The 21,151-nt window shown below is 35.3% G+C and overlaps 1 non-coding gene across 1 annotated transcript; it reads right to left on the bottom strand.

The window, feature by feature from the left end:
• Positions 1-1,493: 1,493 nt before the first annotated feature.
• Positions 1,494-1,566, bottom strand: Trnav-cac. The gene has a single exon. It is a non-coding gene; the product is annotated as a tRNA-Val (tRNA).
• Between the last annotated feature and the right edge of the window lie 19,585 nt (positions 1,567-21,151).

Genomic DNA, 21,151 nt, shown 5'->3' with positions numbered 1-21,151 from the left:
TAGTTCTGATTCTGGGTTCAAGGAAATAATAATATAAAACCTTCTCCATGTTTACTCTCAAGAAGACTTGTGCCATGTATATTTCTTTATTTAAAAAAAAAATTGTCAACACATGATTGTCTATATTTGTATGATGTTGTAATTCATGTTTACATTGTATAACAATGAAATCAATTCATAAAGAAATGACAAAAGTCTAAAGTGATAGATATGCCATATTTCATTTTAAACAATGTCTTCCTAGCCAAGGACACCCTTCTCCCATCTTTCACAGTCTCTTCAAATATCTGCAGAATTCTGAACTTAGCTGTGCCTTTGATTCCTGAAGTTCTGTTTATCCAGCTCTTTGTCTCTTGCCTTGAATATTTGCTTAAGATTATTCCTTTATTCCATGCATGAATTTTAGGTGAATTTTGGTTGATAGTTTCAACTTTGCTTTTTATGGATGGAAATCCTTTCTGGGTTTCTCCACAATGTAACATTGCATGGGTTAGGAATGCATTGTATTTGGGGAAGAGAAAATTCAGAAGGCTAGAGTCAGTACAGAAACATACTTGATACTTTAATCTCTACAATCCCTTTGGGCAGCTTGTCAGAGCCATAATTTCTGAGAGACAAAGCATAAAGGATAAAAGCATGATTGGGAGCCCACCATCCATCTCTCTTACTAAGAAAGAAGCCATGGCAGAGGGGAAATAAGTAGATTACCTTGTACTGGTAAGCCATCTGTAAGAGTTATCTGAATCCCCAGCTTCTGGGCTCCTAAAGAGCTTGCATTTTATGACATAGTAGTCCTTTCTGCTCCTGGCAAGGATACCCATAGAGGAAGCTCCTGCCTAGTAAGAAACTACGTTGCTTGGATTTGGCCTTCTTGCTCTAAGAGAAAAGACTGCATAGGTCTTCGCTAGCTTGTTGACCAGGAAATCTTGCAGGAACTATCAAGTTCACAATTCTGCTTACCTACAACAAATATACTCCTTCCTTTCTCTCAACTACATGGAAAAAATATAAAAAATCCAAATTTTGAAAGACTTTTTATGATAGTCTAAGGAGACCTAGTGTTAATGGTTTGGATATGAGGTGTCCCCCAAAAGGTCATGTGTGAGAAAATTCGAGGTTTAGAGAAATGATTGGGTTATGAGAGTCTTAATCCAATCTTTGATTTACCCCCACAATGAGATTAACAGAGTGGTGACTGAAGGTGGGTAGGGTGTGGCAGGAGGACATAAGTCATTGGGGGCATGACTTTAGGGTATATATTTTGTATCTTTCTGCTCATCATGTGAGCAGCATCCCTCTGTCCACTCTTCTGCCATAATGTCCTGTCTTATACCTAGAGCCCCAAAGAATGGGAAATTTTTCTCCTCTACAATTGTTCTGGTTGGGTCTATTAGTCATATCTATGAAAAATCTGAATAAAACACCTAACTTGACCTAAATCCAAGTAGGAAAGTAGGAGACACTGAAGTTCATTCTTTTTTTTTTTTTTTTTTTGGAAGTGCTGGGGATTGAACCCAGGGTCTTGTGCATGTGAGGCAAGCACTCTACCAACTGAGCTATATTCCCAGCCCCCGAGGTTTATTTTTTTGTTGCTTGTTTTGACAAAAGGATAAGAAAGGGTTCTATGTAGTTTTTTAAGCAAACCATTTATGCATTTAATAAACATTGAACACCATTCCACAAAGAGACACTGATCTTTAAAGCTATGTCTTTTGGCTAATGGCAGTGGATGAAATGGTGTTACGGAGAGGCCCAAAGGTCCAACAGGCACATGGAATCACCAGTGAGGTCTCTGTAGACTTTCCTTCTTCTGATAAACTTCAGTAAAAAGCATGCCGATATGTTTGAAATTCCCACATTAATGAACAACTTGTAATACTGGGAGACTACAGCATGACCCAGCAGAAATGAGGCAGAAACAGAGTGAAGAGCCACATTTTTAAAAGACTGTTTCTGAAGAATAACTAAATAGCAATTTCTACCTCTTTTAACACAATTGAAAGAAAAAAATATTCAGTTTAAACTAAAAATAAAGCAAAAAAAAACTTTATATTTTTTTTTGACTGAGTATAATTTTCCCATCCTGATTATCTCTACAACATTCTCTGATATGGCTGGACTTCTTGCTTCTCCCTTAGGTACAAAGTGGGATATAAACCTTCCATCTATCCAACTCCACATAAACAAATAAGTTTCTAATGCTCTTCCAACAGATGAATTGAAAGAAGGCAATCTAATCTTGATGAATAAATATCATTAAGATGGCACTCCAAACTGTAGTATTTTTCCTCTGGGTCTAACATAAAAAAGAAAACAATTAAGTATTTTATTATTTCAGAAATATTATTTAAATTTTATGATTTGTGTGTGTGTCTTAAAAGTTGTATTACTAGTTGCCCTCAAAAAATTATTTTAAAGTTCTGAAGTAAATTGATGATTGTTAATTTGTACCACTTGATAATTCATCCTATGTGAATCATTCAAAGTTTTATAGATTTTGGGAAAACTAAAAAAAAGCTATATATTCGTTGGTATTACCCCAGTGTGTAAATTACATCTGGGAGTCAATTAAGCATGTTGAGCAGAGCATTAACGCCTTCCAGCCACTAGGGTGTCATTGAGGAAATTACTGCTCCAGTATGGCATATAGCACCAGAGGGGCCAAAGAGAGTTAGAATATCTCCCCAAATGACAAAATTAACTCCCTAATAGCAATTTGTTCAGACAGTGTTGGTAATTTGCATTTTTAAGGTTGTATTGGGCCATAAGCACTTGCTTGCTCTTTCTTTTAATTTAAATAAAAGGTTAAGCTTTTAGTGTCTAGTCCAAACTTGCTTATAATGCATATGAAGAAACATTAATTCCCCCAGGTATGTCATAAAAAAAAAAAAGAAGTGAGAAACATCTCTTGGTTAAAAAAACTTGGTAAGCACAATGCTATGAAAAATTAAGCAGGCTATTTGAATGAACAAATTTATATTGTTTTAATAGAATACAATAAAATATAATTTTATAGAGTTGAAATGTGTTACGTAGCATTTCTTAAATATAGATGATTCTGTTATTTTTCTTTGTTTTAAATAAAATATTTTTTGTGAGAGAGTTATAGCATTAACAGAGACCAAATATGTTTGTGTCTTTCCACAATGTCAGAGTATATTGAATAACAATAAATTCACAAACTACACCACTCTCAGTGGTAGCAATTTACCAAATACTTGTGGGTCACCTATAATCAGAAGCCAAGCAATCACAAGTTTTTTTTTTTTGTTGTTGTTGTTCCATTCCAATCAATTTCTAATACCTACGACACGCAAGTCACACATCATACTTCACCCAGTGGTACACACAATGATATATATATATATATATATATATATATATATATATATATATATATATATATATATATNATATATATATATATATATATATATATATATATATCATTGGGCAAAGTGTGATGTGATATGTCACAAAAAGACTAAGAAAGGGTTAAGGTGGCTACAGGGTTACAGGATGCTGTGCCAAGAGCACAGGCAGAGAGCAGATATGAATGCAGATTTAGAGTAACTGTAGATAGTGAGATACGAATTTTAACACAAACTAGTTCCACAGAGGATCAAGGTAGAGGGTCCAGATGGATGGCAGTTTCTGAGTATCAGCTTGAGGTGTCAGCTTGGAGTATGCCATCATGGCACACTGGGCAGGAGATGTGATGGGCAGGATAAACCACACTGTGCTGAGACATGAAGGAACAGAAACAGGTTCCTCACTGTAGTGATTTTCCTGGTCAGGGTTCATAATGAATGACCAGGTGACAGGATCAGGATGCAGCAGTGTCTAGTCTGGTGGGATGGGGCTTCTCCTTTTATTACTCTTAGGTGATAGGGCTGCATCTGGTGAGTTTGATAAGTCCCTGAATCCAGTGTCCCTCATATGATTTGGGATGTCCACGTGTACAAGTGCTCCTGATTTAGTTTGATTAGTTGGCACACATATGTGTGTGTCAATTTGTGCCTTATGGTTATGCCAAGCAGATGATTGTTGTTACTTGTAAGAACAAGGTGTAGCAGATTACACCTGCTCTGAGGTCAAGAAAAAGTGCATGGGAAGATGGAACTTGAGAAAGCCATCAGATTTCAAGTCAAAAATGATAGCCTCTGAATCAGGATTTATTACAGAAATAAAAGTATTAAGAATGGAAAATCTAGAGTTGATTCATGGAAGAGAATAGGAGACAAGACAAAGGAAAATGGGTCATTGTAAAAAGTGTAACTTCATATTTCACTGAAGAGCAATGGAGAGCTACACCAGCTTCATGAAGTTTTCTGATTTGAGAAGAAGTATTATAAGTGGGTTTAAGATGAGAGTAATGGACAAGTGCTTGTGTCAACTCCTTAGAACGAATATGTTGAACCCTAATTTCCAGTGTGATGGTATTAGGAGGTGAGTATTTGGGAGATAATTATGGTCATGAGTGTGGCGCCCCATGAATGGGATGGGTGCCCATGAAAGAAGAGGCCAGAAAGCTAGTTAACTCTTTTCTCCATGTGAGGGTACAAGGAGGAATTGGCAGTGCAGAACCCAGAAGAGAGTCCTTCTCAAAAGTCAACTATGCTGGAATGCTGATCTCAGATTTCCAGCATCCAGAACCTTAAGAAGTAAATTTCTATTCTTTATATTATTCTATTACATACCAAACCAAATCTACTAAATTTTAATTTCCTAAAAGAGTTGTTTTAAATAATAAGTGATTTGGATACATGTAAAGAATTTGAAGTGATACTTAGCATATCATATATGCTACATGGTATTTTTATTTTTTAACTAATTTTCTATATTTGTTTCTCTCTTATTTTTCTTCATACAAATATTAGTTTTATCTCTACAAAATTTAAATTCACTTATGTGTAGGAAAATTCCACTTTTTATACATGTATGGTATCCATACAAACTTACATCTTGTTTATGGTTATTTATCTTTTAGCATATCTGCATTGGTGCCTTGGGCAAGAAGGATTTCTCCTTGAGCTTGTGAAGTAGGTCTCAGTTTTTATTTTCTGAAAATGTCTTTGGTATTGCTATCTTATACTTTACATTTATGTCTGTAAATGTTCTAGGTAACTAGACTTATTTTCTTCCGAATATTTGTGTGATTATCATCATTACATATTGTACTTTTTCTATTTGATCTATCCTTATGCTAATAATGTATTGATTTCATTACAGTAGATTATAGTTACTTCAAATATCAATTAATGAAAATCCTTTTTATTTTTTATTTGTTAAATTTAAGTATTTATTCTTTTATATAAAATTTAAATAATTTGTCCAATTTTAGAAAAAAACATTTTATAATTGGAATTAACATTAAATCATTGATTAATTTTGGGAAAAGTAACACTATAAAATTAAATCTTCAACTGTCAGAGCATATGTGTCTTTTTACTTGTGACAGAACATGTTTATTAACTTCGATGTTATTTTATTCATATGTCATTAACAATTGTGAGTAATATGGAGCATGGGTTTTTGCTTGGTTTTCCATTTCCATGTACCTATTGCTAATATGGGTAAACTGCATTGATATTTTTGTGTCATATATTGTGTTGACTACCTCAGTTGAGTGACTTCTCTACAGGATTTAGCTATACTCACATGTGACTCTAGCTATCTAGGAGCTCTGCTTCAGGGAGGTGGCTTATCAGACTCCCTTGTTAATTAGATAAGTTTTTTTTTGTTTGTCATTTTGTCTGTTTGTTTTTAACTGGATGTATCCTGGAGATACACACATATTATCATCAAAACAAAACTTATCTTTTTTTATAATGCTATTCTATTTATTAATTTCTTCTCCTTCCAAATTCACTGCTGATGCCAAGATAATTTTACTAAGGAAGAAGCTGATACTTTCTGCATCCTGATTTTTGTGACATGCTTTTTGTTAGTTAGAAAATCATCTGTAGTTGGTAAAGTAACTAATTTTATCATATTTAGTCAATTTGCTTCCATTATCTTCTATTTTTCTAAGAGATTTTACATCCCTTTACATGTTCAAATTTGTTTCCAGAGCCTCCATATGGTTACTCACTTCTATTTCAGGAATTTCACTTCCTTCCCCACTCCGAATTTATTTATTCTTGCTCATTCCCTACTTTAGTTTCTTTTTTGTAGTGTTGGGGGACAGCATTTAGAGGATTAGGCACACCGCTGAGTCGCATGACTTGAGAGTTGCCAACATCCAGTTATAACACTTTTTATTGATTAGATGTTACTGTGAAAAAACACACCCAAACTTAGAAACCTGAGGCAACAGCCATTAATATATTGTGATTCTCTGATTTGGCAATTTTAGTTGGGTTCAAATGGGCTCACATATGTAACAGTAGTCACCTATGTCTCTGCTTGGAGGATAGACCTGGGTATTAGCTAGGGTAACAGGATTGACTGGGCCATATATTTTTCATCCTCCAGCGTACTAGCTTGGGCTATTCCCGTGGTGGCTCGAGGTACAAGGGAAAGCCCTAAAGCACATGGTTTTTCAAGCATCCCTTTGTGTCAAACTTGCTAAAGTTCCACTGGCCAAAATAAGTCATTAAATGTAGGTCAGATGGTACGAGAACTACCAATCAGCACAAATAGAAGTGGGAAAAGTTTGTGGCTACTGTTCAAACTAACTACATGGTATGCCTTTTACTCTATTTTTTTGGGGGGGGCGGGGGGCAGGTGTGCCAGGGATTGAACTCAGAGGCATTTGATCACTGAGCCACATCCCCAGCCCTATTTTGTATTTTATTTAGAGACAGGGTCTCACTGAGTTGTTAAGCACCTCACCATTGCTGAGGCTGGCTCTGAACTCACGATCCTCCTGCCTCAACCTCCCAAGCCACTGGGATTACAAGCGTGCACCATGGTATGGCTTTCAGAAGACAGAGGGTAAGTTGGAGGGCCTGTGAATTTTCACCCTGGATCAAGAACACTTAGAACATACAGCAAGATCCTTCAGTGTGAGGATGAAGAATATGTACTCCAGTGAACTACATTTTGAAAGGTAGGGGAGGGGGAAATGTCTCAATACAGCAAGAAAGAAGTACTAGGGGAAGAAACAACTTCCTTCATTTATGGTGACGTAGCATAACGAGGAGTTCTCTAACCCCTAGGAAAATTAGAAAAGTAGAAACTACATTCTATTTTTAATTAACTTAATCCTTGCCTGAGTTGTTTAAAAGGGCAGGAAAATAGGGAGTGTGGAAAGCATCCTCATTTTTTAATTAATTCACCTTTACTCTGTTATTTAAAAGGGCAACTGCTTTTTTTGGCCATCTCAGCCTACGTGTGAAGGGCCTTGCACTGTGGCTGTGTTGAAAACTTGACACGAAAAGTCAGAAGTAAGGCCACAGCAAGGTTAGTGTGTCCTGTGGGATGGCATATAATAGGCTCTTTTAGGAATTGAGATAATGCCTTGGAGATATGACCAGACTTAGGGCTCATATATTAAACTTTTCCTCAAGTGTATTTCTCTAAATGTGAGTTCACTTCTTTTACAACTGAAGAACAACTTTAAGAACAGCTTGATGTTCATAGCCTGGAAATTAGTTATTTGGGCCTATCTGAAAAACAGAAACCAGAAGGATTTTTAAATCATTGACTCCTTTAAGAGTACTATTTTAAACAAACATTGTGCTATGGTATAAAGGAAAACTTGTGTAAACTTTAAGAAATTTTAATGTATTTGTATGAATACAGTTGGACCTCTTTGTTCATAGGTTCCTCAACTGTGGATTATAAAACCATGTATTCCACTAACTCTGGAGGCAAAATATTTGGGAAAAAATTGCACCCATACTGAACATACACAGACCTTCTTTCTTGTCACTACTCCACACATAATAAAATATAATAAGTATCTGCACAGCATTTACATTGTATTAAGTATTGTAAGGAACCTAGAGATCATTTAAAGCAAATGGGAGGATGGACTAGGTTGTATGGAAATACTACACATTTTATATAAGAAACTTAAGCATCTGCTGATTTTTGTATCCACAGAGATTCTTGGAGCCAAACTCCCATGAATAGCAAGGAGAGACAGTATTTTAGTATTTATAGAACTTCCACTCTCACTCTGATCAGATGCTTCTGATGGAATGTTACCAAGCACAGTACTTTACTCTAGTGTCTCCAGAGATGGGACCCAAGTGGCAGCCAACATATTACCCAATATCTTTTTTTATGGGAAATGGTTCAAGGAGAGACACATTCTGGAGAAAGAAAGTAGTCATTCCTACCTTTGCAGATTGTATGGAGCCCCTAGATTTTAAGATCATGACCTTCTGTGATCTCGCAGAAGTCTATGAGTAACAATAAACATATTTGGACAGAAATAGAGTGTGTGGGAGACACAGAGAAAGCACGTAAATATTTTTTAAATATATATATTTTTAGTTGTAGGTGGGCATGATATCTTTATTTCATTTTTTTTAATGTGGTGCTGAGGTTTGAACCCAGTGCCTCACGTGTGCTAGGTGAGTACTCTACCACTGAGCCATAACCTCAGCCCTGAAAGCACTTATATTTTTGAGTCCTTGGATCCAGAGCTTCCTACATCTAAAGTAGTCTTTTCTGTTGTCTGGTTTCCAGTTAGAAAAGACAGTAAATTCCCCCGACTTGCTTAACTAGTTCAAGTTTCATTTCTTTCACAGGCAAATGAATAACCTTAAGTTACATAATGGATATACCAGCATGATTTTTCCTTTCTGGAAAAAAAAATCATCATTAAATCTATTTCTATTACATGGTGCTATACCTTCTAAATTGGGAAAAAGCTTCTACACTTTACATTTGATGCAGGTCCCTCTTGCCTGCTAAAATCTGCAGCAGACAAGGAATTTCTATCCCATACTTTGTGTCCAAGATGCTTGTTTACTGTTAATGTATTTGCTCTTGTGTAAGACTGAGAAAAAAATGGAATACTATCACGGCATGATTTCATAGCTTTCTGGTAATTGGCTTTATTTTGTTGGAATTTGTCTCTGGGAGATATTTTTCCCCTTCAGATATATTTAAAAATTAAAAGATGTTGTACACTTGCCAAAATCCAACATTACAACTACTAAAGTTGCAAAGAGGCAGGTGGAGAGTTTCCTCAAATACTTGAACCAGCTCATTTCATTTGGCAGATTGTTGAATTTTGTTTGTTTACTAAATAGATGCCATATTTTGGGGGGAATGTTATCCTTCCCAATTTTGAAGTTTTGTTGCATGGTATTATTAATTGTATCATTAGTATCTTATTTTGTGGTCTTGAAGATAAATGGCTACATATTATATTTCTTTAATTGTTGTACAAATACTATGATTGTTTTATATATTATATACTTATGGTATATTTTATTCCATTTAAAAATTGGGAATATTTTCACTAAAACTAAAATGATTGCAACTCTTTGCATTTTCTGTTACTATTCTGTTTGAATAATTCTGGCATTGTAATAGGTAGGTCACTGGAAGCACATTCTTGAAGAGTATATATCTTGTCTCTGACCCTTTCTGCTTTCTTTTTGCTTCACTGCCATCACAAGTTGAGAAAATTTGCCACATTCTAGTGCTATGATTTTCTTTGTCACCTCTGGCCCTAAGCAATGGAGCTGGCCAACATACACTGTAACTGTGAACCACAATAAATATTTCATCCTTTATGTTATTTTTCTCAGGCATTTTGTTACAGCAATAAAAAAACTAACACAGAGGGTATACCTTCAAAGGAGATTGTGGAACCCTGGTCTTTTCCTCTTCCTGTCTTGCTCTTTTCTTTCTGTCTCATGAGGTGAGCAGTTTTGCCCAGAGACCCAAAGCAACAGATTCTAGAACATTTAAATCTTTTTATTAGGAAAGCAAAAGCTCTCCCAGGACTTACATTCTCCAACAGAGTTGTACTTATGTTTACTTATGTTTCATTGGCCAAAATGAGGTCATATTGACAGACCTAGCTATAAATAAGCCTGAAAAAGTGGAGAACTGAGTGTCATGATTTCCACAACCCAACCAGAAATTATAAAAATTGATGCCAAATGTAGAAATATGTTTTGAATTGTGAAATACACTACAGTTGGTCCTATATACCCATAAGTACCACATCCATGGATTCACCCAACCACAGACAGATACAAATATTTTTTTTTGAAATTCAGAATGTTCCAAAAAGTAAAACTTAAATTATCGTTCACCAAGTACTTTACTGAATCCACTCAAATGAAATGGTGTATAGGTGTTGCATTAGGTGTTATAAGTAACCTGCAGATGACTTAAAGCATATGGGAGGATATGTGTAGGTCACATACAAATGCTACATAAGGCTTGAGTAGCATAGATTTGGATATTCACAAAGGATGCTAGAATGAGTCCCTTGCCGATATCAAGAGAAAACTATGTCTTTCATGTAACATTAAGTATATTTACACATACTATGTACATCTACTCAAAGAAAGATAACTTAAGGTAAGATAACTACTTTAAATAAATTGACATTTGCATAATAACCAAGTTACATTTTCTTTCCAGTATTTAAGTCAGAATATCTCTGTGAAACAAATGTGATATTTGACCCAGCTAGGCATAGTGGTAAATATTTTTCTGTTTTCATCACAACTATTCAGTTCTATTGCAGTATGACAGCAGCCAAAGATGTGAATGCATGAGGCACTAGTTAAAAAAATTATGGACTAATTTTCACATGTCACTAAATATTATTCTTGGATTTTTTTTCACCATTTAAAAATGGGAAAATTATTAGCTCTCAAGTCTTACAACAATGTGCTCTAGGACAAAGTTTGCTGACCCTTGTCTTAAATTACTCATTTAGTAATGAGTCTTCTAAACACAAATATATATGTTTAAATAGTTTAAAATGACACTTTCTCCTCTTTTCTTGTGTGTGTGTGTGTTTGTTTGTGTGTGTGTGTGTGTGTAGAAAAACGGGGAAGTGTCACTTTCAACTATTTATTCTAAAATTATAAGTTTGACATGAGTCACTGAGGACTGTGGTGATGGCCCTCAAGACATCCAGAATCTACTCTTGTGGTGAAAGGATTATTTTACACTGAAGAATTTGAGAATCAACTGATGAAAGAAAAGCTTTCATTCTGAACTCTCCTCATCTACCTAATAACAGAGCCTCCCAACAGAATTGACATGTTATTGATCCCCTCCCCAGGAATTTCACAACCAGGTTAGATTGACTCTTGTCACCAGAGTTTTGAGGGGCAAGAGAATTCAGGGTAATAAATCACCTGTACAACATTGTCATCTAACTACCATGTCCCCATCTGTTCTTTTAAGGGAACTTTCCTGAAGGCCGTTTGTATTACCATAAGTGCCCTCTCTCCCCCTTCTCTTTCCCTATTAAGATGGAACATAAGTCTCAATTCTAACTGCTTTTAACTGCTTTCTATAATCTCTTGTGTACATAACAAGTACACTTTGTCTTTTTTCTTTGCTAATTTGTCATTTGTCAATTTAAAAATTCACATGCCCCCAAATACTGAACCTTGAAGGGGAAAGGAAATTTTTTCCTCCCTAACAGTCTACAGCAACAGTGACTGGCTCCACTCATCAGAGATGGCAACTGAGAGGACAGCTAAGAAGCTGTGGTTATTTAGGAATTTATAAAGTTTTTCATACAAATCTCTCATCTTAAGACACTGGTTAATTCCTATGTCGTCCAGAACATAATGTGACAGACAAAATTTCTAAGTCTGTGGCAGTCACATACCCTCTGTTTTCTGGTAGGATGGCATTTCATATTAATAATCATTCTAATAACCTTCTAATAATTTGGTCTCTAAAATCTTGTTCCTCCAACTCGACTCTCTAGACGGTACAGGGAACCTTCAAAAAGCAAGTTGCTCTCAGGTTGTTATCCAGAAAGGAATTGCTGCACTGCACATAGAAGGCAAGAAAATTGAAGCTGCCTAATGAATTAACTTGCCCTTTGTAAATTGTCCTTTCCAAAATTAGTTTTTTTTCTTTACCATTGCCCAACATTCTAAACTCTAAAGTAAAGCTACACCTAAATGTTTAAGATATTAACTGCTAGACTTAGCTATTCCAGAAAAAAGGCACAAAAGTAAAATCTATCATAAGACTTCCTATCCAGTAACAATTTCTTTAGATTTTTAGAACCCAAAACTTTGATGACCTTCAGATAACATCAGAATGTGTGTCAAAGAAGTGGACCACTGAAGGATTAACAATACCTCTTACACCTACCTATTGGCTAAAAACACACTTTCTTAAATTCCCTATATAAGCTCTTTGCTCGTGGTTGTTAATTAACATGGTCTTTAGGACGATTGACCAGCTATTTTCCAATCACCTCAATCAAACTCATTATAACACAGTTCTTTCTCTACCACCACCTTGTCACTCAATTAATTGACCTTCATATATGGCAAGTCAAAGGAGTCTTTGCCTAGTGACCAGACAGCACCAGATTTCTGCAAAAAGAAAAGGCTTTATTGTGTGGTCAGCTAATAAAAAGGCCAGAAACTATAAAGCCTAATATGCTACCATTCTGTTGGCTGATAGCAGGTGGGGGGAATTTATAGTAAGGGAGAAGAGAGTCCTTGCTTGCCTAGTGGATGAAAGGTAGCACATATGTTTTGGGGGGAGCTATGTTCTGCATGGGAAAATTTGAGCTCATGACAACATTGACCCAATAACCTAGCTTCCTTCTGTTCATATCCATTCTTGAAAATCCAGTTCCAAACCATAAGAATTATTAGTGAAAGGTCTGGAATTCTTTTTCCTGGAAGACAACTTACGAACTTTTCTATTTAAAGAATTTATGTCCAGGTGTGTTCAGGCCTTAGTTGACTTCAATATTAATTCCCTAAATGAATTCCCATTGTTTGAAGGAAAAAAAATAAAACTGAAGTCTGAAAGCATCCTTGAATAGGCCCAATCTCAGTAATGTCCTAACAAATCAAATGCAATATATAATGTAGTGTTTTTGTATTCATAAAGGTATATCTTCAGGGTAAATTTCTAGAAATTAGATTACTGGGTCAAAGAATAAACATACCTGTAGTTTTATGATACATTACCCAATTGTATTCCACATATTTCTTCAACTTCCAACAACTTGCCTATTTTTATACCATTTCAAAGTAAGAATATTTTATCAATTTTTAAATTTTGGCAATTGAACAAGTGAGAAATGTTTTTGTGTTTTATTTCACATTCTATTATATAAGTAAAGTTGAAAAATATTTGCCTTTTGGAGTGAACAGTTTTTTCATGTGTTTTGCCATTTTTTATGATTTTAGTCTTTTTAAATTAGTTTTTAAGAACTCTATTTTAGGTATCGGCCTTTTTATAAGAGGGACATAGAAGCTGCCTTTGCTAAAAACACTGACTTTTCACTTGGGCCTACAGTTGTCCAGTTGTCACTGAAGGGAGACTAAAGAGGTTCTGGAAATGGGGACAGACCTTAACTCCGGATGAGAGAGTTCTTGACAACAAGTATCTTTCCTGACTTCCACCATTACTTTTTCCTTTTGGTTTCTGGGACAAAGAGCAAGACCTGAGATCAGGTTCCTGCTGGCTTAAGATTCTAATAATGTTTTTTTTATATGTTCCAAATATTTTGTCCTACTTTATATCATTTTTCTTTTGACTCTTTTTGTTCTTTCTCTGAAAATGATTTTTATTCAATATGTTCAGTATATCAGTCCTGTTCTAATTTGTAATCAAAAATACTTCTCTACTCTCAGATTATGAAGTTTTTATTCTTATTTTCTTCTAGTATTTATTGGATTTAGTTTTGTCCTCTAGATCTCTAGTTCATTTGGATCAGGTTCTATTCACTCAGTGAGTTAAATAACTAATTGTATTGTTTCCACATATTTAGTATGAACTACCTAGACTTGTGTGAACTAGCTAATCTAACTACACATCCTCTGTAGGATGTAGGGAAGGAGTAAGGATGCTAATATTTTATCTGGGTCTTTTTTTCTCCTTTTCATGGAGAAATCCAAAGTTAATATAAGAACAGTGCCACTGGAATGTTTGTGACCATCTGGATTTTCAGTAATCTTACACAGGCCATATAAAGTTTAAAACTACACATGATCAATGGGCAATGCAGAGGGAGTGATCCTGGAAGGAAAAATAGCAGAAAAATATGTAGAATCCTCTCAACTCAAATTTTTTTCTAATTTCTTATGAACATATGGATTCCTTTGTTGTTTATTTGCCATTGATCTCTCACGGAAGGCCAATAGTAATGGTGAGTACCAACGTCACCAAGATGAGTGAGATTTGGTCCCTGCCATAAAGAAGCTCATCCGAAGAGAGACTGCACTTGGAATTTGAATATTAAAAGATATGAGTAATTACAGACATATCCCCAGTTTTATAAAGTTTCAGAGAAAGGAGTGTTCAGTAAGATGAGCAATACCAAGTAGCAATTGATTGTCAAGGAAGTTGCCACAGTGAGATGTTAAGTCTGCACTGCAACAAGCTTGCCTGAAACATCACTCCATTTGGTTTCCTCAAACCCCATCCCTCCATTCTCCTAGCTCCTGTTGCAGACCCTTAAAGGAGCATCCTTTTTTGACTCCTTGCATTCAATTGTTTTTGAACCATTGCTTAAGCACTGAAATTCTACTTATTTAGTGTTTCTTTAATTCAATTTTTAAACTCCTTTAATACAGGATAGTATTCTCAAAATCCCCAAACTAAATTATTTCTCTGTGTTGTGCAACAAATATTTATAAATGCACTGATGGAATGTTCCCAAGTCATTCCATGGAAGAATCAGGTTCTATATTTGGTAATCTTCACACTTTTATTTATTTATGAAATAATAAATTGCATTGCTTTGGAAATATTCCCTAATCGATATTCATGTTCTGCTTTTGATACATAATTATTCATTATACATAAATTATTTCTCTCTTCCTTCAGTTTTAATCATTTAAGTTTATAATATATGCATAATACCACCCTAATTTTTGAATTTGTTTCATATGACAAAGTAGTAGTAAATTGCATAAACTTTGTAAAATCACAACAGAATTTCTACATAGAATAGACTTTTTTTTAAAAAAATTATTGTTTAGTTATAGATGGATACAATATTTTATTTTTATGTGGTGCTGAGGATTAAACCCAGTGCCTCACGTGTGGTAAGTGAGCGCCCTGCCTCTGAGCCACATCCCCAGCCCTAGGCCTTTATATTTTAAAGCCCTTTATTTAGAACACCTCACAGTCTAGTAGAAATTATGAATAAATCAAAAGAGGATATAGCTACAATAATATTCAGGAACTGAGCAATGAGAAAGAGTCGATCTAGGTTCTACTGCTTGATTTTACTTGAGTCTGAGAAGGTTGTATAAATCTGGATTTGTTTACTTATCTGTAAAACAGGATGGATAGGAAGAACAAATAATGAGTAGCAAACTGCCTGGGTGTGTGCGTGTTAGAGCTAAGTCAATACTGTTGATGACATTGCTCATAAGCTACAATTTCAATATGGTATGGCAATTGTCCTGAAAGAAAATACAGGATTAGGGTGCCAATGTAGCTCTGTTATAGCAGTTGTATAGTATGGGCTAGGCCCTGGGTGCAGTCCCCTGCTCTACAAAGAAGAAGGAGGAGGAGGAGGAAGTGGGGAAGAGGGAAGAAGGGAAAAGATGAAATTAAAGAAGTTTTATACCTAATAGCACATACAGTGCTTGTTTCATTACAAAATAAGAGCTTCAAATAGCTTCACAATTATAGGAAGATTATTTTCATTCTGCAAAAGAAAAAATGTTACTAAATTGTTAAATTTCACAGAAGAAATCACATTCACAGGAGCAAACCAAACTGTTCTGAAATGTTTTGCCCACTTTATCAGTTTCTCCTCTGATAAAAGTGAAGTGTATGTGTGTGTGTGTGTGTGTGTGTGTGTTTTAAGATGAAAGTCAGTCGAATTTCAGCAAACACTGTTATTGATTGATGCATCACCACTTCTTAAGGAACAAAACTGCAGTTTTAAATGCCAATTAGAAATATATGGGAGATTACAAAAGTAGATTAAAGGAAATACTTGGCCATGATACTTTTTTACTCTGAGGTCAAATTATCAAATCATTCAAGAACCTGTAACTGAAGCTTCTACCCTTCTTTGAGAGCCCATTTGATACCATCATCCTGAAAAAATAAAAGCCATCTCACCAGATCAGCTTTAATAATTTTAATGAATTTATACTTCTGATATCTTTATGGATTGGATCATTTTATTTATAAAGAGAAAATACAGGAAATCAATTTCAATTTTTCATAAAACCATTTTATAGTTTGGAATAAATCACAATGTTTTGGTTATCTACTTAAAGAAATAATTAGAGGGGCTGGGGATGTGGCTCAAGCGGTAGCGCGCTCGCCTGGCATGCGTGCAGCCCGGGTTCGATCCTCAGCACCACATACAAACAAAGATGTTGTGTCTGCCGAAAACTAAAAAATAAATAAATATTAAAAAAAAAAAAAAAAAAGAAATAATTAGAAATGAGATGTGAATTCACAACCACAGACCAAGAGGTTCTGGTTCCTATTATTCTTTCTAGGGTTAAAATAAATTTTTTTTAAAGATTTGCTTTAGTACATTTTCCCTAAGGAAATTACCCTTTAAGTTCTTAAAGACCAAGGTTTTATTTCCATACTTTTACATTGTAAAAAAAGAAATTGTTTTTATTAATTTACTTAAGAGTTTGGCCCATCAAATTCACAAGATCATTAGAGGTTCCTGACATTTATATTACCCTTACTGAGTAAACAAAGTGTTCCTTATTCTAGAAGTCATTCAATACACGACCAGGGTAACTCTACATCATGTACAACCACAAGAATACGATCCTAATTAGAATAAGGTATACTCCATCTATGCATAATATGTACACTCTTTCAGTCATGTATATCTAAAAGAAATAAAAATAAGTCATTCAAATTTTTTTATATAGCAAAGCATTATTATCTATTAAGATGAAGGTAACAATTTTTCTTATACTTTCTTAGAAAACGCAATATAATTTGCAATGCCGAAATATTCTCCTTTTTAAAAAACCATTTTAACCACTATTACCAAATCTTTGAATTTGTAAATGTGTGTGTGGGGGGGAGTAAACACTTAACTCACACTAAAGGTAATTTTTAATACAATTAAGTCTATTTTCAGGAACAGACCATGTTATTCCAAACCAGCATCTGAATTATTATTAAGTGGTAGTGATAATTCCCATTCTTAAGTCTTCAACAAATAATTCCCAAATTCCAAAATCATATTTATTAGCAGTAATTGGTTATAATCAAGGTTTTCATCTTCATCGAATGAGTATAAGAGTACAGTTCTTCTCCAGAGGTAGCTCATCTTCAAATTAATATTGATTAAATATTTGCTCAGCATTCTGTAGAAGAGGGGGGGAGGCCTCATGGATAGGACTAGAGGCTGAAGAAGAGGAAAAACACAACTGCATACATCTCCTGTAGAATTTAGCTACTCTGACTTTGTACCCCAAACTTGAATACACTGATTAGCAAACCAAAAAGAGTCAACCAGGCTTGCTCCTTTGAAAGCAATTTAGCAATATTTATTTTGTGTTTGAGTGTTGTCCCAGATACTGGTTCCGACTCCCTAATCAAATAGCTCATCAAAATCTTCCTTCCTATTACAAATGTATAGGATCCTAACCAAAGTCTCAAGTGTCCCAGGATATTGTATTTCACCAACAGTGCTGTAGTGACACTTACAGAATAGTGCCAGGGAAAACCAGTAAGCCCACCCCTAAATCCACTGTACCTGCAGGCTAATGAAGACTCCCTTGAAATTGCTCTAGGTTGGCCACCATGGCGCCATAATCTCCCTGTCTGACAATCCTGTTGTATCCTCCACTAACTTCTGTTCTCCATTTCTAAATGTACTAGATTTACTCACATCCACTACTAAACACAGTTTTAGGCAGAATCCAAGGAGAAAGTTCCTAAAGGCTGTCCAGTAGTTCTAACCTCTGCTTCCCTTTTCCATCTGTGAAGCTCATCTACTCTTATTTCTTTGGAGGTTATCAATCTTTCCTTTGAGTTCTTCAACTACAGACCTAATATCCACTTCTCTGCTGGATTTTGCCCTTTTATATCTCAGGAATGCATTAAGTTGAACATAAGTAAGCAAATTCATAAGCTTCCTTCTAAAACCAGCTCCTTGTCTTATATTCTGTTTCTATAAATACCACCACCTTCTTAACAGACCAAGGTTGAGGTCATCTCACAGCCTCTCATTCTCTTATCCTTTACATCCTCTTCATATACAAGTCCTGATTTTATTTTTTAAACTTCACTACATCTGTAAAATCTCTTTCTTCCTTTCATTTACTATACTACTCCTTTAGACTTCATTATTTCTTGGTCATTTTTGTTCGAATGACCTCATTTTATTGTCTTCCCTCTAAACTACTGTTCAATCTTCTTAAAGTATACCTCTCTCACTGATTCCCTTTGTGTACATGATAAAGTATAAATCCGTGGTATTTAAATCTAATACATCCTTAGTGTTATTCTAGTGTCATCTGCTTCTAGTCTCCATATAACCTAGGTTCATCTTTGTGAGATGTTGCTGGCATGCATACCCTCTCACCCAAATAGTCTTTTCCTAATGCAAAAACCCTATGGCCTTTCTTCACATTTGCAGACATCTTTGATCACATGACCTTGAGACATTTTTTTTTAATCATAGTGGCCCCAGCACAAACACTCTGTTATTTTATAGAACAGGACTGTGTTTGCTTCCTTCAGAGCACTTTACATTCTGAAATTTTTATGAGTGTTCATTTATTTATTCTGTAAGCCTATAGCATCCAGGGGCAGGAAATGGTTGGTTTTCTGTTGGTGTTTCTTTGCTTACCTTTATCTTCCCAGTATGGAGAAAGTTTGAAAAAGATGAAAATATGTATTTCATTTCCATTATATGTCAAGTTAGGTGGAGAGAGACATTTTGGCTCCATTGTTTGTAATTCCTAAACTGTTTTTAATATGGTATAATATGATAATCCTACCTATATTGATAAATTTTCATCCAGAAGTTATTTCCTAGAAATAAACTCCATTAAGGTGATAAAATTTCCTGTTAATGATCATAAAATTGTCACACTGTTGTTCATTTTTAGTAACTCACTAGAATCATTCTTCTCAGTTTCATTTTTTCCATCGAAGAGTTTCAGCTAAGATTTAGTACTTATTCAATTTATTCATACCAAATTTTAGCTTCTGCTATTATACATTTTCTTTAGTGACCATTTTTAAATGCTGCATGTAAATCTTCCAGGTCACATTTTGGCAATTTAACTGTTGTCTAAGGTGTTTTTACCTTGTCTCCTATCTTTTATCATGAAGAATATTTAAAACTTGTGGTTTTATTTAATTTTCATATGGAAAAATAAAAGACCCAGAATAGCAAAAACAATGCTAAGCAGGAAGTGTGAATCAGGCGGTATAGCGATACCAGACTTCAAACTATACTACAGAGCAATAGTAACAAAAACAGCATGGTACTGGTACCAAAACAGGCAGGTGGACCAATGGTACAGAATAGAGGACACAGAGACCAATCCACAAAATTACAACTTTCTTATATTTGATAAAGGCGCTAAAAGCATGCAATGGAGAAAGGATAGCATCTTCAACAAATGGTGCTGGGAAAACTGGAAATCCATATGCAACAAAATGAAGCTGAACCCCTTTCTCTCGCCATGCACAAAAGTAAATTCAAAATGGATCAAGGACCTAGATATCAAATCAGAGACTCTGCACCTGATAGAAGAAAAAGTTGGCTTCAATCTACACATTGTGGGGTCGGGCTCCAAATTCCTTAATAGGACGCCCATAGCACAAAAGTTAATAACTAGAATCAACAAATGGGACTTACTCAAACTAAAAAGTTTTTTCTCAGCAAGAGAAACAATAAGAGAGGTAAATAGGGAACCTACATCCTGGGAACAAATCTTTACTCCTCACACTTCAGATAGAGCCCTAATATCCAGAATATACAAAGAACTCAAAAAATTAAACAACAAGATAACAAACAACCCTATCAACAAATGGGCGAAGGACCTGAACAGACACTTCTCAGAGGAGGACATACAATCTATCAATAAGTACATGAAAAAATGCTCACCATCTCTAGCAGTCAGAGAAATGCAAATCAAAACCACCCTAAGATACCATCTCACTCCAGTAAGATTGGCAGCCATTATGAAGTCAAGCAACAATAAGTGCTGGCGAGGATGTGGGGAAAAGGGTACACTTGTACATTGCTGGTGGAACTGCAAACTGGTGCGGCCAATATGGAAAGCAGTATGGAGATTCCTAGGACAGCTGGGAATGGAAACACCATTTGACCCAGCTATCGCCCTTCTCGGTCTATTCCCTGAGGACCTTAAAAGAGCATACTATAGGGATACTGCCACATCAATGATCATGGCAGCACAATTCACAATAGCTAGACTTTGGAATCAACCCAGATGCCCTTCAATAGATGAATGGATTAAAAAACTGTGGCATTTATACACAATGGAGTATTACGCAGCACTAAAAAATGACAAAATCATGGATTTTGCAGGGAAATGGATGGCATTAGAGCAAATTATGCTAAGTGAAGCTAGCCAATCCTTAAAAAACAAATGCCAAATGTCTTCTTTGATATAAAGAGAGCAACTAAGATCAGAACAGGGAAGAAGAGCATGAGGAAAAGATTAACATTAAACAGAGATGAGTGGGGGGAGAGAAAGGGAGAGAGAAGGGAAACTATGGAAATGGAAGGAGACCCTCATTGTTACACAAAATTACATATAAGAGTTTGTGAGGGGAAAGGGGGGAAAAAAAACAAGGGAGAGAATTAAACAACAGCAGATGGGGTAGAGAGGGAAGATGAGAGGGAAGGGGAGGGGGGATAGTAGGGGATAGGAAAGGTAGCAGAATACAACAGTCATTAATATGGTATTATGTAAAAATGTGGATGTGTAACCGATGTGATTCTGCAACTTGTATTTGGGGTAAAAAATGGGAGTTCATAACCCACTTGAATCAAATGTATGGAAGATGATATGTCATGAGCTTT

This window comes from Marmota marmota, unplaced genomic scaffold (assembly GCF_001458135.2).
Source record: "Marmota marmota marmota unplaced genomic scaffold, marMar, whole genome shotgun sequence".
Lineage (NCBI taxonomy): Eukaryota > Metazoa > Chordata > Mammalia > Rodentia > Sciuridae > Marmota > Marmota marmota.
The sequence above is the reverse complement of the archived record's forward strand: the minus strand, read 5'-3'. Positions and strand labels throughout refer to the sequence as shown.